The sequence below is a fragment of the Halichoerus grypus genome, chromosome 5, assembly GCF_964656455.1.
Source record: "Halichoerus grypus chromosome 5, mHalGry1.hap1.1, whole genome shotgun sequence".
Lineage (NCBI taxonomy): Eukaryota > Metazoa > Chordata > Mammalia > Carnivora > Phocidae > Halichoerus > Halichoerus grypus.
In genome coordinates, this window is record NC_135716.1 from 120,929,874 (window position 1) to 120,957,385 (window position 27,512).

The 27,512-nt window shown below is 36.9% G+C and overlaps 1 protein-coding gene and 1 long non-coding RNA gene across 24 annotated transcripts in view; one reads left to right on the top strand and one right to left on the bottom strand.

Moving 5' to 3' along the window:
• The window catches only part of ADGRL2 (adhesion G protein-coupled receptor L2), a 609,197-nt gene that overhangs the window by 177,230 nt on the left and 404,455 nt on the right, over nucleotides 1-27,512 (bottom strand). The window contains exon 1 of one of the 23 annotated variants that reach the window (XM_036076673.2): nucleotides 11,303-11,824. The exons of 20 other annotated variants lie outside the window; for them this stretch is intronic. The gene's annotated coding sequence lies outside the window, so the exon portion shown is untranslated. Of the gene's footprint in view, nucleotides 1-9,839; nucleotides 9,956-11,007; nucleotides 11,104-11,302; nucleotides 11,825-27,512 lie in introns of those variants that run through there. 2 more of the 23 variants (XM_036076674.2, XM_036076675.2) reach the window with 2 other exon arrangements.
• LOC144381913 (uncharacterized) overlaps nucleotides 10,103-27,512 on the top strand; it is an 87,113-nt gene continuing 69,703 nt past the window's right edge. Inside the window, exon 1 of the long non-coding RNA XR_013448105.1 lies at nucleotides 10,103-10,585. This is a non-coding gene — a long non-coding RNA (uncharacterized LOC144381913). The remainder of the gene's footprint in view (nucleotides 10,586-27,512) is intronic.

Genomic DNA, 27,512 nt, shown 5'->3' on the forward strand with positions numbered 1-27,512 from the left:
TTCTGATCCCAAAGTAAACAATCAAAGGTGATATTTTAGGATTGACTTACAGTGAAAGATAAAGATAAATTTTAAATAAATGTAGTAACTACTACCATTTTCTTCTTAGAATTTAGAAAAATTCTGAAACTTAAATCTGGAAGTATTTTTCTGAACAATAAATTTATTTTCATTAATTCAATATGAAAAGAAAAAGAAAAACTGGTTTGATTTGCAAAATGCCCTTTACCCCTCCATCATATTTTTTTCAAATCTGTTTTAGATTTGTGTTTGCACACTCTCCTCTTCACCATATTCCTTTCTCTGTGAATACAGATATAAGGTACATCTCTGACAAGGGAGCGGGGGGAAAAAGGCAAAGTTAAGAATATTTTCAAAGTCTTGGGCGCCTGGGTGGCTCAGTCGTTAAGCGTCTGCCTTCAGCTCAGGTCATGATCCCAGGGTCCTGGGATCGAGTCCCACATCGGGCTCCCTGCTCTGTGGGAAGCCTGCTTCTCCCTCTCCCGCTCCCCCTGCTTGTGTTCCTGCTCTCGCTATGTCTCTCTCTGTCAAATAAATAAATAAAATCTAAAAAAAATAAAAAAATAAAAAAAGAATATTTTCAAAGTTTTAGGGGCAATGTGTTACCAAAAATTATTACTGGACAATTTGATGTCCCCTGATTTTTCCCTTCAAACATGTATGCACCACCTTATAGCATATAAGCAGTGACTAGAAATTTGAGGCATTCAATTTGACTTACCAATAAATGAACTGATATGCTTTTATTATAAAGTGTTTTTTTAAACTAAGATCCTTAATTAAAAACATGTAAATTATAAAAGATATGCTCACTTTCATGCTAAACATACGAAAATACCAATACAGAGATACCAGTTAAATTTCTTTTCTACTTAAACAAAGAAAACAAGGTTAAGGGGAAAGGCAACTTGTAATAAGCAGCATTGTAGTGAGTTTTTCACTTTAGAGAAAAATAAAATTTTGTTTCACTTGTATCTTTAAATATTCAGGCTGTAGGCCTAGTTTAAAACCAATGATAATATGAAAAGTGACGTCCATGAAGGCTATGGGTATCACAGCATTTACAGCAGAAAAAACAAAGGTGGGGGGAGACATCTCTATTACTCAAAAGGACAGAAAGAGTTAAATGTCCTTAGTAAAAATGAAATGTCTAGGACATCAAAATTTTAGTATAATTTTTATTTGTTGATGGATAAGAAGCAAAATGAAACATTTCAGAATTACATCCATCTTTTCTTAAATGTAAGACAAGATACATAAAGTGCATCAATTCTTCATTTAATACATTAAGGCTTTGTCAAATTCTATAAAAATATGCACAATCACTGGGATACAAATGCATAGGCTTACAACATCACCAAAATTAATGTTTCCCAAACTCTCTTGGACATTAACCCCAGGAAGACCAGGACTCTTAAGAATTAAAACATACCATAATCATCTCTAGATTAAGAACACAAAGATGAATGGAGAAAATATTGTATAAAAATATGTTTTCTGTAAATTCTAATAAATAACCACAGCAATAACCAGTGAAAAAATGATAGGCTTTTAAGGCAAAGGAATAAAATTTCTATATGGAAAGTACCAATGGAATAAGAAATAATAATTCCTAATAGAAATACTTTGTTTCAAAGTAAAAAAAAACAGGAAAATCATTTAGGACATGACTTTCTATGTAAATTGTAGTTGAGAACTGATTAAGTTAATATAATCTACATAAAACAGAAATATATCAACTAAAGACCTTTTCTAAAATCTTGTAATGATTCCCTCAATATATGGAGAATTGCTGTCACAGTATTCTATTTTAAGAATAAACGATTAAAATTAGAATTTACTTTATAAACAAAAAAGAACTCTCTTTTGCTTTCTTTATAGACACTATTTACTGTCCTCTACAATAGAAAGCATTAGTCAAAAGCAAGGTCCACCTAGCCCACCCCCAGCAGCCAAGAACCATTTTTGACAATAATTGGGGTTAGATTATTTTGTCATCTAAATCCAGGGCAATCATCTGTTTGAGGCATGGGCTGATGTAAAAATACCTACAAAATGATGCAAAGCATGGGTAGTACAAGCATTTCGTGATCCAAAGATAGTAAATACCTTTGAGAACAAAATAGAGATTAACTAAGTCATATCATTTTCAAAATCGGTTTAAAAAGTTATTTTAGTCATACATATTTTACATTTTAAACTTATATTTGCAGTAATTTTTAGCCAGTAACAGTCATAAATATTGATACATACAAAGGAACAGGATATAAATTCCATGCTTATATATGTACGTGTGTATATATTTATTCGATTAAGAAAGGAGTTAGAGTATTACCTAATAATTGAAAGAGCAAAACTAATGCTTTTTATTTTATGAGGAACTTCATGGTGCATTTTTCACTACACATTTTTCACTACAATGGCTAAAGATTTTATTATTCATCTAGAAATAGATTTATCCAGTTTTGTTCTAACAAAACAATAAGCCTTTGAACCGATCTAAGTCTGAAGTTAACTATCTTTTCAACTTCTTCCATCTCTCATGGCCAAGAACTAATAGTTCGTTTTTATCTTCTTTTTTCTACTATCAGATTTATTAAAAACAACAGCAACAACAACAACAAAAAAACCCCACACATTTTTGAAGTTACTTAATGCATCTTAAACAGAATTAAGTCATTATTTCAGGATGTTAACTTCTGCTTAACCTGCCTGCTTTTTAATATTTCTATTTTTATAAAAATATTCAATCTATCCTTACAAAAAGTCTCCCAAAGTTTTTTCTTTCTTAGCTTTAAGTAGGCTTCTTTTAAGGCAACTAATTTCAATACTGAAATTCAGAGATTAAGGTGTAATCCCTGTGTGTGAATTTTAATGTTTATAACGTACTCCTCACAGATTGGAAAAATCAATGACAAGACCAACAGGGGCCCGTTTTGCTCAGCATAGGTTTTCTTGTCAGGTAGTGATTAATGCTGTACTCTGTAGAGGGAGACATTACATCCGGGCTAAAACAGACCTAAATTTTACCCTCAGGCAGAAATCTGATTTAAACATCTCTATTTAAAGTGACATTTGTCCTCCCTTTTCAACTGGTTTCCCCAGAAATTCCAGGAAGTTGACTTCATGACCTAAAAACAGCTGGGTGGCTGTGAGCAGCAGTTGTGGCCTGTTCTTGCACTTCGGTAAATCTGGGTGCCGGAATGAATCAAGGTGGTAATAAAACAGGTGCCCAGCTATCCGCTATGATGAATCCCATGCCACCCTATTGCTACAAGAATTTAAGACTTAAAATTCTTTATAATTCTAGAGTCAGTAATAAAAATTTCTAAAATGTGTTTCTGTTGCTGATAATAACCTAGCTATCCATACTGATGGGCCAGATTTCTTTTGATGCCTAAAATTACATCTGATATTTCATGACACTCATCTGAAATATCAGCTGATCACAAATTCTAGAAATCCAGAAAAGCAACAACAAAAAGCAAATCTCTAAAAAGAATAAGAATATGCAAGTGGAAATAGTTTCTTGGACTTAATGTAACAGCTTCCATAAAAACAAAAACGGAAAACAAAAAGAAAAAAAGTTCACATAACAAAAGTCACCAAGTAAACAAGATATATGCATATTAAAACAGGCACCAATATCCTTACACTGTGAAACATGGTAGCTTTTGATATTATTAAGCAATTTAGACATTGCTGGCAAGTTCCTACTAACCAAGGTAATCTAATTTCTGTTGCTTTTCAACGTAAATTGATTTTTTTTTTCTTTTAGCCGTTCTGGTAATTGAACAAATTTATACAACTGTGATGGGATATTACTTACCACCACACAATGCCATAAAATTCTCTATGAAGACAAACTATATTACTTCATAAAACTGCATTTTTGTTGTAATTAAACATATTGTATTTAAACTTGCTCTGTGCTTCAAAGCAATCAATAGTATTTTGCTGTAAGCTGCACTTTACTTGCAGGTGTTAAGCGCTAGGTTCCTTCACTCGATCTACCTTTTTTAAAGATAATTTTTATTGGCAATATATGGGAAGTTATTTTCTTCTTAAGAAATAACTTTAAAAATCATTGCATAAGAATATATTAGAAAATATCTGCAAATCATTGCCTACTCTAGTCTATCAGATAAATGACGTAAAAAGATTTTTAAGTATTTTTGGTTAAGACCTTTTATGACACAGTGACCCACTTAAAAAAACTCTACTTATGTCAAAAGAGCATAAAGAGATTTTCATTGTTTATAATATACACATTATAAAACCTATAAAGTCAAAATACCACACTGACGTCCTGAATAAAATTTAGGAATTACAGACCCCCAGTTATATAGTTTCTCCTTTCAAAGTTATTCACACTTAGGTCAAGAAAAATGTCACCATTTTAGGATTCTAATTCTCTAATTCCAATCATTAACTATCTTTATGTTAAACAACCCATTTCTTAAGAGTTTTTCTTAAAGCATTAAAAAAAAATCACTACTTGACCAATCTTGAGTTGCAAAAAGATTTCAGAGAACAGTCTCAATTTTTCTGATAACATCAAGTCTGATTACAGTAATCGGGGTGATTAAATACTTTTCAACCTTTCAACCTTCAATCAAGAATTATTTGAAGAGATGAATATTTAGGTGGGGCTATAGACTAATTAGTGTTATGTAAGAGAGAAGTTAACTAAGCTATGATTTTAATCTATCTTTAAAATAGAAATGTTTTAATCTTTCTTGAAAATAGTTACAAAACAGTTATCTATTTAGGTAATATGAACTAATATTTAAACAAATTACCTTAAGAACTGATATGACCAAAACATAAACAGGATTTCAAGGCCTTTTCAGGTCTAGGAGCTAAAGTTGCTATTTTTAACACTTGATCTAAACCATCAATTTGCAAAATTTTTTAGCTAAGTATTTTTGCAAATAATTTGATGAACCTTTCTTCATAATCATGCACTTTATTTCTAGAATTTATTAGTTTGAAAATAATTCCACTTTAATTTTACATGAACCTTTTCCACAGAAAAGCAGACAGATGTCAAATGTGTACCTCTCCAAGACTCAAAATCAGATACGGTGGACATGAAGAGGCAAAGTGTACAGTCTTTGAGGAGACTTTTCGTAAAAATAGCAAACGTGAATTCTTCAATTACTGAATTCTTCAAATTTCCAAGAATGTTCATTCCTAATCTAAATACAGTTAATCTGCTCTCTTAAATATCAGCAATTGGGCAAGTGGTATGGATTCTTATTAAAATGAGAACACATTTCTCTCAGGTATGTATAGCGTGTGTAGCCCATACCTAAATTGTAATTCTCTCTTCATCTCATACTACATCTGTCAATAAACTAAGCGTGATTTGAGTTATTTATTCACAAGTTAGGTCAAATAAATATTTTGATAGAAAATACAGCAATAAACATTTTATTACTATGGTGTACAGATTTCCAGTTACCTCTTGACCTTCCCAATTTCTCAATCTTAGCTCACATAGTCCTATATTACTTAAGACATTAAAATATTATGTTAGATTTTTTAATAAAACACAGAAAGCTTCAATAATGATCAAATAAAGATCTAACCTTAAGTAAACCTTGGTTTTAAAGCTTTCCTCTTGCTTATTTTAAGAAAGGAAACACCCAGAAGCTTGGTGTTAACGTTTCTGCTGATTGTGAAAATCGCAGCAATAAAAACTCCAATGCTTGTCTTAAAATTAAGACTTGTAGTACTACTCTATGTGAGATACGTATATTTAATATTAGTTTTTATAACATTTGGAAGTTTTGTTGTCTGCTTTGATGTTAGTCTATTAAAGCAGAGTCAAAAGCCTGAAAAATTTTTATTTATTGGAAATTCTCAAGTCAAAACCAGAAGTAATTGGTTTGTTCTACCCCACATGACTTAATATTCTGATTTCTCCAACTACCTGCTCCCAGAGCTATCTGCATTTCTAAATTCATTTTCTGTTGCCAACACATAGTAACCCACAGTGATTGAAAATGGCAGCTGAAGTGCTTCTACAACACATTAATTTTTCTCTAAGTAGTCCAATTTTGTCATTGAAATGTTGAAAAATCTTTTCACTGCATTTTACACCTTCAGAGATTTGCTGAATTCAGGAGCACCATCATATAAAATGAAGAACAATGTTTTCAAGACAATTTTTAGATTATCACTAATAGCTCTAAAGGATAATGTTTTCTTTATAGCACTCTGCATTCAAAGCAGACTAGTTAACAGCAACTTAAGAGCAATAAAAGCAATTACATCAACGTGTGCATTTTTACCTCAAAAGTACTTCTTAGACAACTGAAGGGACCAGATAAATAAACTATCATAAAATGATTTCAGGGGCATGATATACAATTTGAATGGCGCTAAAAAAAACATCTCTTAATCTGAATAAAGTATCTTACTAAACTAAAAACCAAAAATGTTAGGCAATTAATGTAATGATATTTTTCCCTCCCAAATTGTTCATTAGAGTTAATTTTCAGTATTAGAATAAAAAACAAGGAGGTCCGAACATTAGTTAAAAAAAAAAAGTCCACTTCTAATGAAAGAATATAAACTTATGTTCAAAATCAACTAACCATCAAAGGTAAAAGTATAAAAAATATGGGCTCCAAAACCTTCTCTGAGGTTCATTTTCATCTTAAGACTAGGCTTTAGGAAATCTTGAGCTAAATAAGTAAAACCAACACTTCCGCAGAAGTTGATGAAAAAAGTTCTCCCTTGACCCCTCTGCTTGCCATAAAATGACCCAAATGACCCAAGTACTTGTTCTTGTTTCTTCACTCATGGATACTGAGTTGTTAAAAGAAATTCAAAGAACTTATCTCTCTGCAAATGTAAAAAAAGCATTAACAAATATGCTATAAATATTAGGAAAAATAAACCAACTGTAAGCTGAATTCTCCAGTTTACAGTGTTTGATAAAATACAAAACTTTTGAGACAAAATCAATATTCAAAAAGAATTACTACTAACTAGAGTTCACAAATATTCTGAGTATCACCTAGAACCCTTTTTCAAATTTACACTTGCAGAAGTTGCTTTAACAAAGTTCATACTGAGTTTTTAATATTCAAACCCTCCATTGATTTTCCCCTTAATTTAGCAAGGGTATTAAAAATAAGTTTCCTAGGCATAAAAATGAGTGTCCCTTTATCACAAGATTTCTATTGTTTTATAGACTAATTAAAAGGCTTTCTTCCCCATTTTACTAATATAACAAAGTGTAGGCCCTAGAAAAGTATTAAGTTAGAAGGAAAAGCTTTCTCACTCTCTTGCACTGAAGGGACCCCAAAAGACAGGCAACAGTGACTATCATTAAATAAAAGGTCACCTTTTTTCTAGGAACAAACCATTTATCAATAGAAAATAATTGTCTTGCCATTTGCAAGGGCTCCACAGTAATAGACAATGTTTTTCGCTCACATAATTACAAAACAGTGAAAGTTCAGAAACACAGCCTGAATCCACCTCTCTATTTTTACCCTTTACAATTCTCATTGCCCTTTGGGCCTCTGCTTGGAAGCAAATGGAAGACAGGCTGAAGTTTTCTCAATTGAGCTGAAGCTAAGAAACCTTTGATATGCTAATAGTCCCCTTCAAACGGTAAGAATTCACACTTGCATTAATTCAAACAATTTGTGCAGAATGATGTGAAATGGCACCTCTTTTAGAGGCAAGCAACAAAAGGAGAGAATCGGAATGTCTGAAGGAACTAAACAACAGAACATTTGTTCTGCAGTATTCTCTCTATCATGCATAAATTTCCTGGAGGGTGGAGAGAGGGACAACAAAAAGTTCCACAACACACCTGAACAGAAGTAGATTTTCTTATATAAGGTTTTCCAAATATCATAAACATACTAAATTTAAAGTTACCAAGTTACCTTTTACTTGGGTCAAAAGTCCCATAACAATTTGGAATGTTGTTAAAGACACTACAGAAACTATTCTATTTTTCTGCTGTGGACGCCTATTGCCTCCTAGTACCCAACTTTTAAGGTCTGCCCAAGATCAAACTTGATTTAGTAAGAGACATCCCAACAGGAAATTATTTACCAAACGGATGTGACTTTTCTTCATTGTGCAACTCGAGTTGAGCAAAGAGCAAACTCGGTGGGGCCCGTTCCAGATACAAACACTGACAGGGAAATGAATGAACCAACAGCGTCCGTTAAATCTATGCCTCTGGAAAGGGGAAGAGAGAAGTACACACACCGTAAAGGCGGCAGGAGAAAATTTAAGAATTGGGGCGGGGGCGGGGAAGAGAGTGCCTTAGAACCCGGCCTTTGTAACGGGAACCATCTGGTCGGTGGTGCGGCTCAGACGCTCCAGGCTGCTTGAGGGAGCTGCTCAGCAGCCTGACACCTTTCAAGAAACAGGAGGAAAACATTTCCTCGGTCTGAATGCAAGACAACACAGTTTGCATCAGGAAGATCGGATGGAGAGGGCCCGGGAAGGGGGAAAGGATGAGGGGGGAGGAGTCCGTAGAAGACCGGGAAAGAAGCCGTACCGCAGGACTTTTCCCTCCAACTATGTTTTTAGAGGACGGAATGAAGAGAGAATAAAAATAAATATATATACGAAAGACATACGTTCCTTAGCCTTTAGCCTCCGACCAGCGACACTTTGGGCACAGTAAAGCTGCCAGCGATTTTCCCTACCCCAAGCCCCGCAGTTTGGCGAAAGGAACAAACTTTACTGATCCCAAGTGAAGGAGTCCTGCAAGCGTGCCTCCCCAATGCTAGGACGCTTTTGTCGCTTCGCCCGCCCTCGCCTCTCTACCGCAGGGGTCGGGTCACCCCAGCCAATCAAGGAGCCTAGGCTCGGTTAGCCCGGGGGGTCTCCCCTTTCCTCGCGCTCCTCCCACGCCTTTTCCTCCCCGCGGATCCCCACCCGGCACCCCCATCCTACAAACCAGGCTTCCCGAGGTTCCCAGCCCCACAGCCACCCCAGGAGCCCACGGTCGATAACTTCTCCCACAGGCCCAGCGCGGCCCGCTGCTGCCCTCTCACTGCGGGTCCGGGAGGCTCTCTGCCCTCCCCAGGGCCCGCCGGGTGCCGGGCCCCGCCACCCGTCCGCCCGCCCACCCCGCGGGGCCGCCCCTAATCGTTGCCAGCCCCCGCGCCGGCCTGGCCACATCTGGCTGCGCTTTGCTGTCATCCTCGCCTCTCCACACCACCTAACCACCAACAAGAAAAAACAACAACCCGCAACAACTCACCCAAGCCCTCCCCCCACCTCCACTTCCCCCTGAACTCGCTCCGGGCGCCCGGCCTCCCTGCTCCACTTACAGCCCGGGACAGGTCTGCAGGCGGGAGGGGCGGTGGGGGATTGGGCCCCGGGCCCCGCACCCCGAGCAGAGCGGCCCCACGGAGGGCGCGCCTCACATCCCCCTCCCCAGACGGGCTGTAAAAGGGCGAGCAGCACCTTCCAACCCAAGCTTTCAGAAAATCAAAAAACGCATAACCCGATCGTACTCCCCCACGCCCCCTGCAAACAGACTGATGCCTAGAGAGCGTTACAACAGCTCCCTGAGAAAAGGAGAAGCTGGCTGGACGGGACTGGAGTTCTGCGTATCGATTTCCGAGGAGAGGAGGTGGGGGGAGGGGGAGCAGCAAGAGCCAGCGCGGGTCTCCCCCTCGGCCCGGCCGAACATAAACAAACAGCCGAGCCCCAACTCACCCGCGGCTCCCTCCACCTCCAGCCTCCACCCCCGGGCAGGAGGCGCAAAGCAAACAGGTCTCCGAAGCCCGGCACAGAGGCACATTGTTCGCTCCTGCGGCTCTTACCTCGGTCTGCGAGCGCGCCCCGGGGGCGGGCCGTCTGGCGCGGGGGCCGCGCGGGGAGAGGAGCGGAGGGCAGCGGCGACCCCGGCCGGTCAGGGCCGAGGCCGGCTGCGCGCGCGGGTCGCCGGCCGCCGAGTCCGCGCCGGAGGCAGCGCCGCGGCTCGCCGGCCGGACACGGCGCCGCTGCTCGGCCGCCGCCGCCGCCGCCGCCTCCTCCAGCCAAGCAGCCAGCGCCGGGCGGCTCCTGGGGTTAGGTCAACATTTTCCCGCAGTTTCCCACACGCCGCTCCGCGAGAGGGGTCTTTTACACACGCGCGCACACCCCCAGACCGCACGCTCCCTTAGAAAAATCAAAAATTTCGGAAATCAGAGCGAAAGGAGTGGCGGAGGTAAAAGCCCGACAGAGGTGCGCAGACTTGGGAGTCCCCTCGGAGCGGCAGCAGCGGGAGGGGCGGCCAGACGCCGGCGGCGCGAGGCCAACTCAGTTTGTCAGGCGAAGCCCCTCAGCCCGCGGTCTGCGCCGGCCGGACTGGCATCCCTCGCGCCGACCCTGCGGCCTGGGGCGGGAGACAGCGGCGGCCCCTCCTCACATTTCGGGGCTCTGGGCCGAGGCTGAGCGGTGGCCGCTGCCCCACGAAAGGCTGAAGGCGAGGACTCTGGCTCGGGAAAGCAGGGAGGTGCACAGAAGAGCCACGCCACGCACAGCTACGGAGGGGAGATGCCCCCCAACAATCCCAAGGAATTCTCCGGTAAGCTCCCGATTTCGCTCCGGCACCTCTGCGAGAGTGTGTGTGAGCGGGGAGAGAGGGAGAGAGAGGGAGAGAGATGGGGGAGTGCGAAGTCCTGACACAGACTCTCGGCGAGGTCTGAACTGGAGTCACCTCCAGCCTCCTCCTCCCCAAATCCCCACCTACCCACCCCCCCTCCGGAGTTCGACTAATCATATAAACATATTAGCGTGTACAGCGGCAAAGGACAAATCTCTCCCTCCTGATTTTTCCAGCAAGGGGCTCAGGCAAACTCAAAAGAAGATTACAGGCAGCAAAGTACAAAACGTGGAGCAGATAATCTATAACTCATTGCCGCCCAATGGCCATTTTCCACTCCATTTGAGCAGCTGCGGCGGCGGTGCGCCCGAGCAGGAGGGAGGGGAGCGAAAGGGGACACTTACGGGCTCGAGCAGTTCGAGTGGCGGCGGCGGTGGCCGAGCAGCCGCCCGAGGACAGGCCGGCCCCGGCTCCGCCGGCGGGGCGGCCGCAGGGCTGTCCGGGCAGCGGCGGCGAGGGACGCGCGCACTCGGCCTCGGAACGCGCCCCGGAGGCGGCCTGCGGCGGCTGGCGCCCCTCCTCTGCCTCCCTGTCGGCTCGCCACCCCCCGCTCAGTCCCGGGGCTCCGCATCCAGCCTTCCCCCTCCCACCATCAACACACCCCTTCCACCCCGACCCCCACCCCCAAACTCCACTCACTGCGCGCTAGGTCCTCCGCGCGCTCCTCCGGCGCGCGCTCTCCATCCTGTCCACACACACGCACTTTAAAAACATTTATTTTATTTCTGGAACGGGGTGAAGGGTATCTGCGAGAGCACGGCGGAGTGCGGCGCTCGGGCCTCCGAGGCGGGGCGCAGGGGGCTGGCCAGCGGCTCGGGGGCCCCCCTCCCCTCTTCCTTCCAGGCCCAGGAGCTTTCTCCTTGCCTGCACTTCGGAGAGGCGCCCAGGATGCGTCTTTTACCCACCCCGTCTCCAGGTTTTCTCTTTTCTCCACGCAGCGAGCCGGAGGCTTCGAAACTTTTAGTTTCCGCAGCCCTCCTTTTGTGTGACTGCTCCGAGGAGAAAAGAACGTCTGTTCGCCGCGGTTGCCTCCGTCCGGCTGCCGCGCACGGGGGACGCTCCAGGGTTAATGCGTCTTTGATACCTGAGATTTCCGGCGCGCTCGTTAATGAAAGTTACATTTTTAAAAATTGCGGTGACTTTTTCTTTGTAGTTACAGAGACCTCGCCAAACTTTGACTTTATTAACTATATTTCACAAGAGCGTTTTGTTTGTTTTTGATTAAACCCACCAGGATAAGCAAAGGAAGGAAAGGAGACTACAAGGCTCTTTACTTGCAAGTGCATTCATCGTGCTGTTAGGTCTGTTTCCCTCATTTCCTTACATTGAAACTGCTTTTGCTCTCGTCCTCTGACCACACTTCCTTGCCACCTCTCTGTTGGTAGTGTCAGCAAACAACTAGGCAGCGCCAACGATGGACCTGAGCTGAAGAGAGCAGACCACGACGGGACAAATCACCCTTGAAAAATATGTTAAAGCCAGTTTAAGTGTCCTCTGCATACCAGGGAAATCAAAACTGGGTGTTTTTTTGGTTTTGGGGCTTTTTTAATTACAAAATCTCTAAGTTGAAAGTCACTAAGTTTTAGGATGTACTTCTCAATCACTGATACAACTAATGAATGCAGCCCTCAATTAAAGAAGCATGTTTCCATTGGTTTTCAAGAGAAACCGATTCATCAAGATTTAAAACCTCTAGAAAATACGATGAAACTTGAGCTTCTTTGCTTTCAGAAACTATGTACTTTTTGTTGCTGCGGGTATGTTACAGTCATCATACTTAAGAAATCATTTCAAACAACAATGTTATTAAAATGTCAACAGCATATTGTTCAAAAGACTTGAAGCCTCTAAATACCTATCAGTATTTTGTCACAGAGCGAGGTATTTGTAGTACTAAAGTAAAAACAGCTATTGGTCAAGTTTGTTCTCAACTTGTAAAGAATCATAAGTTAAAAGTACACATGTGCAAATAACCGAAATGTACTCTTTTGGTTGATTCATTATACTTCTCAAAACAAGAATCCTTGATCATCAAATTTCTTTCTACTTAATGTATTGATGTTTTAATATTCTCGCCATTCCAAAAGATAAGAGTAGGCACTCAGAGCATTTGTACTTTAAACTACATAAACACTCCCATTTGGAATTTCTTAGATAACGTAATTCAAATATTATAGATGCAGGACACAAGCCTAGTCTGGAAAAAAAGAGCTGGTGTGAAACCTTACTATGTACCTAAGGTTTCTAAATCTGTCAAAATTATACGTACAACAGATCTACCTAGGAAAATTAAATCAGGCTACTTTAGTTGAAGAGGCAAAATTATAAAATTCTCACACCTCAGAGGTCATTTATATCATGGTCTCTTCTAGAATTTAAAATTGTTTTATTCAAGATTATAAACCAAAATATGTCAAAGTAATAATAATCTACATTTACTGAAAAATTTTAGCCCTTTCCTTTGTTCATCTTTGAAGGTTTTTGACTCATCTCGGCATGATTCACAAGAAGCCCCAATGAGTGCATAGATCAGTCTAATCCTATTTTCTTTTGGGAGGCAAAACCTGGGCTGAAGTTTTTATTTAGTGAGCTTAGTTAGTAATCAATAGAAATTTTTGACTGAATTAAGCAGGCCATATGTTGGCTCATTTACTTATTTATTTAACTCAGAAAGAATTTCTGGAAGAAACCACTGTCTACATTTCATAGGTCTGACATTCTTTGATGCTCTGGACCTAGATGAGTCACTCTCTACTATGTTCCTGAAGAGACTACTACATCACACAAAAAAAGGAGGATGCATGGAGGGGGAAGAAATTGTCAGAAGTGGGTTAAAACTATAAAGAGTGGAAAATGTGTCATACAAGTTTTTAATTTTAATTCAATAGGAGGTGTATTTTATAGAGTTCAAAGGGTTCAACACGTTTTGTGAAGAATATAATAAGCTTGCTATGTTTTTTAAAATTACAGCTAAATGTATTCCTTCTCTAGGATGTTTTAAATATTAAAGAATTTTTAATTCTTTCCTTGCACTTTACCCATAATAATGCTTCAACCTTCTTTGTGTCCACAAAGAAGAATTGAAAAAGAGCTTTTAATTGCATTGATATATTCAGGTTTAAGCTGTTAGTCACAAACCTGCCATTACAAAGGAACCCTTAAATGACACGCACATCCAGAAAACATAATTTGCCTGACACTTCATGACAATTCAAAACATAATTTATAACAATACAGGTGTTATGGCAGAAAAAAAATGAAATGAGAAGCTTAATAATGTCTGCAGATGTTAGCAAGTTAAGGGGAGTTGGAGTATATTATGCATTCCCTAAAATCCAATCAAATTAACTACTCATTCTGTATTATTATTTAAGTAATGGCAAAATCATTGACTTATTCAGAATACTTGCTAATTGTTTTTAAAAATAAATTCTGCAAAGGACAAAGGAAACACCCATTTCCATTTGTTTTATGTTAAATCAACATCTAACCACTCATGGTGATTTCATTCAAAGAAAACAGAAGGAACTCATTAGCTTATGTGGTTAGAGAGATTGATGGGCTTCAAACATTTTAACCATATATGTTTTTTCCAACTGTAGAAACTCGTGTTTTTAATTTAAGCAACCTTAAAAAACTAGATTATTTTATTCTGTGAGTTCACATATTTCTGATACAGAAATTATGCTAATTTTTGAAGCTATTACCATCTAAGCACCTTTGTTTAAAGGAAAGTGATGAGGTACTTGTCAAAATACAAGTATGAATAACAATAGTTTGGTTACCAAATTAAAGAATCTGAAGAAGTAGGAAAATGGGCTTTAAAATAATTATGATTAGCACAAGCCAGTAGAACAGTAAGGAACTTCTTCACTGTCCCACTCTGGCAAACTTGGATATAGATAAGACAGTTCTAAAAGGGGCTACATGGAGGTGGGCTGGGGTGGAGTGGGGAGATTGGGGACTTCATACTGGGCCAAAAATTCTAAGTTTGAGCTACACAGCTATAGAGAACTATTAAGGAGAGTAGGCTGTATTCATTATGGGGAGTATATTTTGCCTGTATGAGAGCAATGTTAGTTCTAAAATAAAACAAGTAAACAAGTAACAGGTGAACCTGGTCTGGTTTCTAATACACAAACAGAAATAAAATTAGATTTCATCCTAAAGTTAACCAGTTCCCATTTTTTCATCATTACTATTCAGTGATGCTTAGTGCTGAAACTAGCTTTCCCTACTCTAGAAAGTATTTTAAAGCTCTAGAGCAGATCAAAGCAATATGTGAATACCAAACTTAACTAGAACTGGTTGAAAGTTGCTAGCTTTATTTTTCATTTTAGCTTTGCCATGCATGTAGGCTGAAAAGAAATCAAAACTCATTTTCCATGAGAGCAGAAACATATGAAAGCATTTGGCAAAGCCAAGAAGTTTAACTATTCTCCCAGCTCTCTTCAGGCTGAGTAAATCTTTGTCCAAGAAAGCCAAACTCTATCTAAAATGTAGAGATGCAGTCTCCAAAATCAATGACATTTAAACAATAGTATGCATATGATTATAGTGAACTGTGCTTAATGATATTATTTAGAAGTATATAATCACCACATATATTATTACATATTTATCATTTTATAATTAATACTTTTTTTAAAAATCCACCAATACAACTGGTAGCATGACTCTGTGCACTTAGAGTGTTTATATGTATAACAATATATAAAAGATTATAAAAATTTTATACCATTGCCATTATGATACTCAAAAGTAAGCAAATTAAAAAAGATGTCCTACGTAATCATTGTTCCACTGAGTCTTATACAACTCTAAGTTAGTCTTTCTTTCCCATAGATTGTTCCCATTACTCCTGTTAATCTCTGCACTTTGAGGATTTTCTATAATTGGGTCTTATAGATCTTTTTCTATCAATGTTTCTGTCAAACCATGAAGTATAACTATAATAACACTCATTTTATACAAAGCTTTCTATGACCTCTTATAATAATTATTTTGTTCATTGTACTCACAACCAAATATTTTATTAAAGTCCATAGTTTAAAAATAGGTCTCCCCATCCCTTTTTAATATATGCAGAAAACCTCTATCAACAATAGAGATGAAATTTCTTTATTTTTTTTTTTTAAGTATTGAAGCTAAACTAAGAGTAGCCTAAATCACAACTCTTTGTTTTAAATATAAAACATTTGGATGGGCAATTCTTCGTAAAGCAGACATGTACAGCTTGGGTGAGAACAAAAGCAAGTCAATGGTTAATAGTAGAGGCAACTCCACTCTACTGAATCTAAACCCTCAGAGATAACCAAATAGCAATTTCAGAGAAGTCTAAATAGAATTTTTAGTGTCTCTGCAAATGATTTTGACTATTCATGTCATAGTTCATTGTAGCACAGCAAACTTGCAAACGGCTTTTAAGAGTCAGAAAACAAACTCACAAATACCTCTTGCATCTTAGAAGGTGAGTCAAAGGTATAATTATATAACACTTCTAATATTTTCCTATTAGAAAACATTATAATTTTCTTAACGTTAAGCATAAAATAATAAAATAATAATTGTAATCCATGATCTCACTATTTTTTCAACAAAAAATTATTTTGTTGCAGTTTTGAAAATACGGTGTAAAACTGTATAACGTGAGATGTTTGACCTTGACTTTGGTTGATCCTTCTGATCATATACACTACCTATTACTAACATTTTTCACTATTTTGTTCTCTAATATGATAGTTATTTTTTAACTCCACTTACCTGCTTTATTTTTTAAAGGCCTTTCTTTGTTGTGTATATTTCAGTAAACATAAATTTGTCTGAGCATGTGGAAAATAGAATAGCAATTTGCAAAGATTTTTCTTCTAAGCCTAGCTCTCATCATAGTTTTTTGATAAGATAATAGAATGTAGCCATCTCTATTTTCAAGAATAATTTAAATCTTTATAATTAAGTTTCAACTTATTGCAGCTCATTACAGTGCATTCTTAAGGTCACTATGAAATCAATCACTTAGGACCTAGACCAAACAATGATGTAATAGGCATATGTTTTTTGATAAGTAAAAGTGCTTTAGAAAAGAATTCGTTTTCTTTAAAATAAGCATCCAAATTTAGAATCATGCCTGAAATGTCATTTATATCTTAAAGGAATACTGAAATGATTTGGAAATGATAAGGTTTTGTGGAGCTATAGTCAATGAAAAATTTTTGTTTTAGGTTAAAAAATAAGAACACATAACCTCTCCAGCTATTCTACATTAAAAAAGGAGTTGCTGAACTGTCACTTGAACAATATATTCTTTGAATGGTTTTGTTTCAGTGATGGAGATGTGTTGCACCATCCACCCTCTTATCCAACTGTCCTGGTTACCAAAATCACATATCTACAAATAACTCTTTTAGTGCATTAAAAGAGTGCCCCCCTTCATTATGGGAATGTAATTTATGACACCAATTTAATTAGAACTATGTCCTTACTACCTGAATTAATGACCCAAATTCAAACCACATATATTTCATTGTTCAGACAATGTAGAATACACTACAAGAAAAACTAATTTCCTGTTTATTATCTAATGATAATTGAAGCACAATAATTCATTATAATACTGGATTACTGCTATATATGAAGTAGCATGTCTCAAAGAAATAGGTCATGGAAATAACATGAAAAAATATTTAAAACTTGTTAAAATAAAATTAGAAAAATGCTGAGTAGGAATGCTAGGTATAAAATATAAATGTTTCAGTATTCAAGAATATAAACTATTTTTAAATAATATGGATCCCCAGAAGACAATCATTGATCATTTAAAAAAAACTATGGGTAATCAAATAAGGAATCTGAAAAATATTTAAAAGAATGAATTTTGACATTTCATATAATTACTTAATATTTACTTTCTCTCCAATGCCCTATTGCAAAATGAATTAAGATATGATATATATAAATCAAAGTATTTTATGCAGGTATAGATTTGAGATGATAATGCTAGCCTGTTCGTTTATAATGAATATTTCTATATAGAAGGAAATCATATAATGTCAAAAATAGATACTAGATTGAATATTTAGAAAACTACCTTTAACTACTTAGGTAAGTTTATAGCTTATCAAAATTGGTAGATAAAATATTACACCTTATAACTAAGGAAAGTCTACCTTTGCCTTAGTTTTCCAGTTAATGAAAGAAGTGTTTAAATACTCTATAGTTAGATTATTAACTTCTACAAAACTGAAACAGATGTGTGTCTTAGTATGCCATTAAATTTATGATTTACATAGAACCCTTACATAGAGCTAAGCAGAGGCCAATGATTCTAATTTGCTCTAGATTTACAATAACCTGATCTGGGTTTTGTAAGTATTGAAACACTTTAAACAAAATTAGAAAGCAGTTGTGCTTTCTGTGATTAAAGATGCAATTCTCTTTGGAGTAATGAGAAAAGTTAGAACATGTTTCTTTCTTTATGGATGTTTCTATTATAAACATGAGTGCTATACAGTATATATTTTTGTTACTATGATTTCCTTGTTTTTAATTATAAAATAAACCAATTGAATTTCACTGGAGTCTCAAATTGAAACTATGCCAAAATTTAGCTGAAGAATGTGTACTGAGCTTCATAAAAATCCTTAAAAATTTTTCCCAGGGTCTTAAGGTCTTGTTATACAAATAGTAGTTCACCATAATTTTCTAGTGCAAAGCATCTTTCTGATGAAGACCTGTGCAGCAAAAGGGCATAAGTGCTAAATACATTACAACCCTAGAAAATGACATATATAAAACTGTTCAGGATTAATGAGTCATATAAATTACATATAGAAAAAAAGTCTATTTTATCTCATTACACAAATTATAACATTTACAGGACTATTATTTAAACCTTCTTCTACTTAGCTTGGTGAATTATAATCCATCAGCTCCTAAAAATCAGATCTATAAAAACACTTTATTTTAAACACTGTGAATACTGTTTCCTTAAAAGTCAGTCAGAAATGTTGATATAAATATCATTGTAAGCATCTGTGTGTATATTTATGTATATAGAAAATAAGTACATGCAAAAGTATTAATTCATTAAAAGTTTATCTCTCATAAAACCTTTATTAGCCCTTGAAGTCTTTGCCACTTCATATAAAATGATTTATCTTTTGAATAACAAGGTTCCATTAATCTGTTTGACAAAGGAATTTTTAAATCATTTAAATAATTTATTTGAATGAATTATTTAAATTCCGTAAAATATATATGCACATGTATATGTATATATCTGTGTCTATATATCTGTGTTCTGGCACAATATCACAGAAGAAATACGAAATAGAATTCAGAATACATTGTCCTTGACACCACCGGTGTGACTTGGTGTTGCTGCAAAGTGTTCTTTGATCACCCACTGTTTGCATAAGACCCCTGTTAGAGGGCCATTTGTGCTACATTTGGCACAACAGGGTGGTTTAATGTCAGAGAAATGTGCACGTTATTTTTTATACTCATTTTTAATTTTGCGTTTTTACTGAGATTGCAGGCTGACATATTTTTCAAAATGTAAGGATAATAAAGGCAATTCTTCAACACTGATAGAAAACTTGCTTTCCTCAATTCGGGGCTCTAGGTGCTAGTGGGAAGTGGTAAACATACTTCTTCCCCAGAGAAATAAATCATGTGTGGAAACAAAGGGCAAATATACATGGAAAATAAGTAAGAATGTACACAAAAATTTATAAACAAATACACAAAACTAATTAGGGCATAAAGATTTATATAATATGCTTAATATGCATGGCGTTCAGGAATTTTAACTATATACTATTTCTTCACAGACTATTACTTCATAAAATTTTCTCTCAAATAGATCTTATTATTCTTTTTCCCCGAAGATGCATTTTTACATATAAAAATAATGAAAATGTTGGAATATTTCCCCAGGTTTGGTAAGGTTATAGAATAAATTTATGAAAGGTTCTCCCCAATTTTATTTTTAAACATGCAGGAAAATAAGCTTTCGGGGCACCTGGGTGGCTCAGTTGTTGGGCGTCTGCCTTTGGCTCAGGTCATGATCCCAGGGTTCTGGATCAAGCCCCCCATCGGGCTCCCTGCTCAGCAGGAAGCCTGCTTCTTCCTCTCCCACTACCCCTGCCTGTGTTCCTGCTCTCGCTCTCTCTCTCTCTGTCAAATAAATAAATAAAATCTTAAAAAAAAAAAAAAAAGGAAAATAAGCTTTCACCTAAATATCTCCTACACAGAACGAAACAGGATATATATATATATATATATATATATAGTTTTTACTTTCTAGTCATCTTTCTTTTGGAAACTACATCCAGTTTTTCCTTGGTGATGCTGTACCCGTCTCCATTCTATTAGGTTTTGGTGGGTTTATTCAGGTTTTATTTCAATTTTGTGACTCATCCTTTCAACAAATTCCTTTTAGCTTTACTTACCAGAGAGGTCCTAGTTTTATGTATATTAAAATCTCAATCTATGTTTGTGGCATTTAGTAAAATTTGTAGGTTCTATTTTCTCCAGTCCTTTTCTCCCTTACCCAACAATCCATAATCCCAGCTATAACACTATATGGTTTATACCCATTACCCACAATACTCAAACCTTAGTAAGAAGGTATGAAAAGCTCTCAGTGGACTGATACAACTGTTAAAGGTACTTGTTATACCAGTGTAGCATCATGAACTCTTGGGGAGACAATAGTCTTTCAAAAATTCATTACATGCCCAAAACTCCTATCTGGAACTTCCTCTCTGGAAGCTCCTCTCTCCCTGCCCACAGTCTTATATCAAGAAGTGGAAATAGCCCCCAAAATACCTCCAAGCATATATATATATTTATATATATGAAGTAATAGTACACTGTTCAGAATGGTACACACCAATCAGGTGAAGTAATTTTTTAAACACTTTACCTACTCTCAGATTTTTGAAGAACAATGGCCCCTTTAGTGTCTAGCAAAGGACCTGAGCTATAGTTCGTTATTGAAAAGTGTTTATAGAATATATGAGTCAGAATCCTATAATCATGAATACTACTATAATATTTAGTTCAATAATAAGGCTACTTCTTATCCAAATATTGTAGCATTGCTTTGCTGATATGGATATTACAAGTCAAATAACCTAGAAATCTTATACAAATATACTTATCACAAGTATACATATAAACACACATATATAAATTTACTTAACACATTTGTTTAGTCAATTTATTGAAATATTTTTATAGACCATATGTAAATATTTTACTACCTTTACAAATTGGTGACTACAATGAAAATTTGAGTGTTTTTCTAAAATTTAATTTAATAACAATATTTGTGTGTGAGTGTGCTTTTAAGTAAAGAATCACAGATACAGACAAAATTGTTCAGGGAGTATATAGCACTATTATCTTCGTGTGTGTGTGTGTTTGAGAGGTGGGAAATAGCTCAAGGAAGGCAGGAAGTTAATATGTTTGAGTTTTTTAATTCAGAGAAGTTGAAAAGTTGGCTGTCTGTTCTATATTACCTAGAACAAGCTTTCTCCCTTCTACTTTTCTGTCCCAACAACTTATATAACATAACGATGTGTTTAGGGAACTTCAGAAATTAGAATCAATGAGACTTACATGAAGCATTTCAAGGGTTTTATTTTGTACCCCAGTACTTTGGTTTTATTCAAACACAAAACATCTGATATTTCATGTATTATGGTAAAGTATCATACTTCCATCTTAGCTCATTATGATTCACTAAGCAGTCAAAGATTGGAACCCTACATCCAAGAGCCAAAAAACATTTTAACCATTTTTTTTCCTGCCAAATCACTAGCAAATTTTATTAATATTATTTTAAGGAGTAAATTTATCAAAATTTCCAAGGAAGATCTCATTTTCTGCTGACACTTTAAATTCTATTTCTTTTTGTTTATATTCCTAGTTTTTAAAAAATCTTTTCAAAATATATTAGTATAGTACTTTGCTATCTAAGGAAATCATAGTGAATATTATTGTATCTTTCTTTGATGACATGCAATTTTTGAGTGTTGAAGAACCATAAAAATGAACATTGATTATCACAGCTCTTATTACACATCATTGTATTTATTGATTTACTCCTCTCGCACTAGACAGTAAGCTCCTTAAAATCTCACTAAACTCTCTATGCCGGCTCTTAGCACAGCATACAACAGAGGTCACGAACTGCTGGCCTGTATAAAATCTAGCCAACAAATGTAATTTATTGGTTCCATGGATCCTGGGTTACATAGTATTTTGTTTGTTTGTTTTTAAACAGTTATTTGTCAAGTTTTAAAATTAGGAGGTTTTGATCAAAACATGGATTTCCAGCTTCTGGGAAAAAAAAAAAAAAAAGGAAAGGTCCAACAACATTGGGTGGATGTTACATCATAGCAGCATTCAACCGGAGAGGCCTTTCCTTTTAATGAAAACAAGTACCACCCTATGACCTCCTCAAAATCAAGGCAAAGTATCTTGTGCCATGAATCACCTAATCAGTGATAATGTTTTGTGTTCTACTTAAAAGTGTCATTAAAGGAAAGTGAAATATATCTTCACCCATATCTTTGTTTTTGTTTTGTTTTGTTTTATAATTACTTAATTAATTAATCTCTACACCCAAAATAGGGCTCAAACCCATGAACCCAAGATCAAGAGCCCCGTGCTCCTCCAGCTGAGCCATCCAGGCGCCCCTTCACCCATATCTTTGTAAAGTGAGAAATAGAAAGATAGATCTAGAGAACTATATGTTTAACCTAACTGCCCATCACTCACTTTTTCTTTCCTATTCCTATAAACATTTTAATTTTTGAGCTCCAGTGGTCAAAAACTTGTATGTGAGTGAATGCGTGAATTATACTGTCAATATATATTGAAAGACACGAAGAAATGTCTTGTATAGTAGTAATGGTGCTTTGCTGTATTCAAAGGGTATGTATATATACCACCTCATTTGTGCACTTAACTGTGTAGCTCAACACTGAAGTTATAACGCCGCACCCCCCATTCTCACCAACTAGCTCAATCCTCTCTCTACTTATATTTATATTCACCAGTTTTTTCTTTTTCTCCTCACTTGACAACACTTTCTAGCACTCTTTCCCTGATGTTTACTCTTGCATATTCTTTTCTTTCTGTAACCTGTTCAGTTTCCCCCTACATGGCGAGGTAACTCGACAGTAACAAATGATGGTTTTGATTATTTTTGTATTACCTAATGTCCCATAAGTGTAGTTCACCAAGGGAGGACACATGAAAGGAATCAGTCTTTTTCAACCAAACAAACAAATGGAAGAAAATACCCTTTAAGTGTTAATTCACAGGGTTTAAAAGACTTAATAGTTAAAACAATTATGACACACTAATACAGCAGAAAAAGCTAAACGCAAAATGTTTTAAGGCAAACAAGCTAAGCCTTTACTAAAAAATACTAAAAGCAATTGATAGTCTCAGATATGTTTAAAAAATATTCTTTGTTAAGGGTGTACTTTTCAAAGAGAGAATTAAGATTATCTACTGAACCTGAGTCAGGAATATTTTTTTTTTATTATCCCAAATTTGTTATGTTTCTTATTTATGAGTGTTATTAGTACTATTATCATAATCCCTATTTTTATTTTATAATTTGTATTTTTGTATACAAAATTTTTATTATGATTACAGGTCAAAACATTTTCCCATATGAATATAACTCAATTTTATGTAAGTATGTGAACTGGAAAATATGATCATAATGAATTAACTCCACAAAGTGAGAATCACCTATATTAAAAATACTAGTTTTTTAAAAGTCCTATAAATTATAGTTTGCAGAATATCCTTTGTATCAGTAAAAAAATCCTAATACACACTTTCTGAAAAGAGCCTTTTGTGCTCGTTGTAGTAATTTTACTGAGATACTGCTGTCCTTATTTAAGTTTCATAAAATTTTAGGGGCAACTGGGTGGCTCAGTAGGTTAAGCACCCGGCTATTGATTTTGGCTGTTAGTGATCTCAGGATCCTGAGATGGAGCCCAGCGTTGGGTTCCATACTCCGCAGGGAGTCTGCTTAAAAGACTCTCTCTGCCCCTCCCCACTCAAATAAATAAATAAATCTTTAAAAAAATTTATTAGAACAATTATATATGTCAGTTGTTGAGACAGACACCATATAAAAGAAAATCTCAAATTTCCCATGCAACTTAGAAACTGATATTGGCATATATGATTGGATCCTTTTCATATTAGAAATTTTCAGTATTTTTTCACTAAGCAAAGCTCTTCTATAACAACAAAAGTAAAATTGTTTCTAGTAATCATAGTACTTATTTTTCAGAAATTTTGTCTTTTCTCCCTTTTCACTTTTCCTGCCAAACTGTGAAATAAAAGATATATTCCATTCATAAAATTGGATAATTAATTTGGCCAATTAACTTAATCTGTGTCCATACTAAAAAGTATGAAACATTTTTATCATTGTTTTTGACTCTTGACAGAACACATACATCGAGAAGTAGAATTTCTTTTCTTAATGCTTAATAAGCATCCCATGAGGCTATACCTAGCTTAAATCATTTATATTCACTTCTTACTTAAAATTCTACAATTTGGTAAATACCATTTTATTTTTTTTAAAGATTTATTTATTTATTTGAGAGAGCGAGAATGAGAGAGAGAGACAGAGAGAGAGAGTACATGACGGGGGGAGGGTCAGAGGGACAAGCAGACTCCCCGCTGAGCCGGGAGCCCAACGTGGGACTCGATCCCAGGACTCCAGGATCATGACCTGAGCCGAGGGCAGTCGCTTAACCAACTGAGCCACCCAGGCGCCCCATGGTAAATACCATTTTAAATCACTTTGCTCTGCAAAAGTTTTTGAAACACCGCCACTGGAGCATTTGACATATCCTTTCAAAAAAGCCACAGGCCGACTTTTTTTTTTTTTTTTTTTTTTAAGATTTTATTTATTTATTTGAGAGAGAGAGAATGAGACAGAGCAAGTACATGAGAGGGGGGAGGGTCAGAGGGAGAAGCAGACTCCCCGCTGAGCAGGGAGCCGGATGTGGGACTCGATCCCGGGACTCCAGGATCATGACCTGAGCCAAAGGCGGTCGCTTAACCAACTGAGCCACCCAGGCGCCCCAGGCCGACTTTTTTAAGATAAAAACTATATTGAAGATTAACATTTTCTTCTACCTTATCTTGGGAAAGATCTGTAAAGGGCTTCATAAAGTATAAATTTACTTAACTTTGGCTAATGTTAATTTTAAGATGTTTGAAAAAACTGTTTAGAAAAGCAACACAAGCTAAAAGCTTAGAATTTGGACCAGACCACCAGTAGTCTCAGCTCTACCATGTTGAGGCCTTCATAACGTGCCCAAGTTATGGAGGCTCATCTTTAAATTAACTCTTTCTTTCTTTCTTTCCTTGTTTCTAAAATGGGAATCATAATTATGTGTATTTGATAGTGTTGTCGTGAGGGTTATATGAATTAATACAGGTAGTCCTTAGCACATAGTAAGTCAGTCCTCAAATATTTACTATTATTTTGGTACATTAATAGCATAAAGCAGTTGACAACTCTTCAAAATGCTGCCACATAAATGCCTAAAACTGTATGAGCTAATGTGAAACAATTTTGACCATTCTTATATATTCTTACATATTGGGTTGTATTATAGCAAAAGATTTTAGAAGTACGTTTTGAAACATACAGCTTTATATTGACTAAATGAAATTTTTTGTCACATGTATGCCACTGTTGTTGCTGGTAGTTTTGATTGCTTTAAGTTAACAATTTGAAGAAGCCACTCACTCTTAGTTATGTTCACAGCTTATGATTTTCATTCTTTTTTATTCAGAAGTGCTTCGTTTGGGGGCACTTGGGTGGCTCAGACATTTGAGCGACTGACTCTTGATTTCAGCTCAGGTCGTGATCTTGGGGTCGTGAGATCGAGCCCCGAATCCACATCCAGCTCCACAGTGGAGCCTGCTTAAGATTCTCTCCCTCTCCCTCTGGCCTTCCCCACTGCTCATGTTTGTGCACTCTTTTTCTCTCCATATAAAAAAAAGTGCCTAGTGCTTTCATAAATCCATAACATTAGAAGAATATCTGGTTAAGCTTATTATACTCTGAAATAGCTGAACACAATTGATGACAGCTGTCTATTAGGCACCTTAATTTTTATTTATTAATTTATAATCTTTCATATTCCAAAAGAATTTAAGGATATTTAAAAATAAATAGAAATACAAGTAATAAGAGTAACTAAGAATGACAAGGCAAAGACAAAGTAAAGATTGGAAAGTAAATAGCAGGAAAATCAATGTAGGCAAGGTATGCTTATATGCACACCAGCTTTAGATTTGCCTTTAGTCTAAGAGCTACACAAAGAGAAGGGCTGTTTCAAGTTTCCCAATGCCCAGCAAATGCATGACCTGATGATGAGACCCAAGAGAACCCTGACTAAATGGTGATACTGGTCGATTACTTATCCTCCCATCCCATCTCTATTTCTGGTCCATCCCTCCATCCTGTCTTCACTACTGAAGTTGATAGTTCAGTTTTGCCTCTGCTACAAAGATGTCCTTCCTTCTTTCCTCTGTTGTTCCAATAACAACAAAACCTCCCCAAAGGCTAGTTCAACTTTTTTTTAAGCCAAGTTACTTAGAGAATCCTATACATACTTCGATTGGTTCATTCTGGCAGTTTTTTTTTTCTTTTAATAGAATATTTCTCCATTTATTTAGGTCTTCTTTAATTTCTCTCTCAGAGAAATTTTGCAGTTTTCAGTGTACAGGTCTTGCACGTATTTTGTTAAATTTATCCCTTAGTATTTCATATCTTTTGATGCTCCTGTAAATAATATTTTTTTACATTTTCAGTTTCAATTGCTTTTTGCTAGTATATATAAGTAAAATTAATGCTTTTACTGAGATATAATTCACGTAGAATAAAATTCACCCTTTTAAAGAATATAGTTCAGTGGTTTTAGTATATTGAGAAGGCTAGGCAATCATCACCACTATCTAATTTTATAACATCTTCAGCACCCCAAAAAGAAACCCCATTAGCAGTCACTCCCCATTTCCCCTCCTACGGCCCCTGGCAACCACTAATCTATTTCTATTCCTGTGGATTTGCCTATAGAATTAATTTTTAGGTACTGATCTTATAGCATGAGACCTTGCTACACTCATTATTTCTAGAACTCTTTAATAGATTCCTCCTGATTTTCCACATATATGTTCATGTTGTCCGAGAGACTGAATACACAAATAGACAATAGGCAAACTAAATATGACAACAGAACTCTGACCCACAAGCTCCGCAGCAATCAACACAGAATGGTCAAACTAGATCAGCGACTATCAGCTTCCCTGTTTTTTGATCCTCCTTCTAACTCAAGACAACCAGAAAAAGACAAATGTGCTTCCCAAACCATCACACAAGACTCACTTCTAGTGAACCGACTTCTAGCTTCCCCATACCAGCAGCCTCCAATCAGTGCTTACTAGAAGCCTTCCCCTTTTTTCTTTATAAAGCATCCCCACCCCACCCTGACTTTGAGTCTCCCAAATGCAAGTCTTAGGGACTGACTATCTGCTATAGCAAACTCTGAATAAATAGTCATTCTGGAAGATTCATAATAGAAAGGAAGGCATCAAAATCTCTGGAAGGACTTTGGGGAGTGGTGAGAAAGAGCCCTAGATGGTTTTGGTGGCGTGTTCCCCATTTCCACTGCCAACCCCTGGGAAACATTGTTTTAAAGCAACTACAGAATCTAACTAAATTTAATGAATTAACCCTTCCTTGTAGGGAAATGATAAACTTGGAGGAGAGAGAGACAATGGC